The following is a 629-nucleotide window of genomic DNA, read 5'->3' as shown; positions in this document are numbered from 1 at the left end:
CCCCCTGCTTGTGTTCCGTCTCTCACTGTGTCTCTGTCAAATAAATAAATAAAATCTTAAAAAAAAAAAAAAGATAGGAACTTAGAAGCATCAGTTTGCAAAGTCAAGAACAGGAACATTAAGGGCCAAAGTCAAAAGAAATATTTGAGGAAAACAAATAATCAAGAAATCTTAGAATAAGAGTTAAACTACTAATTTTTACAATTACTGAATTTAAGAATAGGTTGTATGCTTACATCATTTTATTGCCATACCTGAGCTTTGTGCAGTGGCAGTATCGTAGCCAATGAGGTTTATCTGAGGCGTGATTATTGTTAATTATTGCCATACCTGATATGCAGAAAACTCCCCAAAGAGATCTATGTTATAATTCCTGGAACCTATGAATATGTTACCTTACACGGCAAAAGGGATTTTAGATGTAATTAATGTATGAAATTTAAGATGGCAAGATTTTCCAGGACTATCCTGGTGTGTCTAAGCTAATTACAAGGGTCCTTTAAAAAGAGGAAGGCAGGAGGGAGTCAGAGGAAGTTGGTACTATAGAAGAACAGTCAAAGAAATGCAACACTACTGGCTTTGAAGATGAAGGGGGACCATGAATAAAAAAAATGTTGACAACCTCTAGA

The 629-nt window shown here is 35.1% G+C and overlaps 1 non-coding gene across 1 annotated transcript; it reads left to right on the top strand.

The window, feature by feature from the left end:
• Positions 1–257: 257 nt before the first annotated feature.
• Positions 258–392, top strand: LOC118522490 (U4 spliceosomal RNA). Its single transcript, XR_004910649.1, has one exon. It is a non-coding gene; the product is annotated as a U4 spliceosomal RNA (small nuclear RNA).
• The last annotated feature ends 237 nt before the right edge of the window (positions 393–629 follow it).

Source organism: Halichoerus grypus, chromosome 4 (genome assembly GCF_964656455.1).
Source record: "Halichoerus grypus chromosome 4, mHalGry1.hap1.1, whole genome shotgun sequence".
In the NCBI taxonomy this organism is placed as follows: Eukaryota; Metazoa; Chordata; class Mammalia; order Carnivora; family Phocidae; genus Halichoerus; species Halichoerus grypus.
This window is presented reverse-complemented; position numbering and strand designations above follow the sequence as displayed.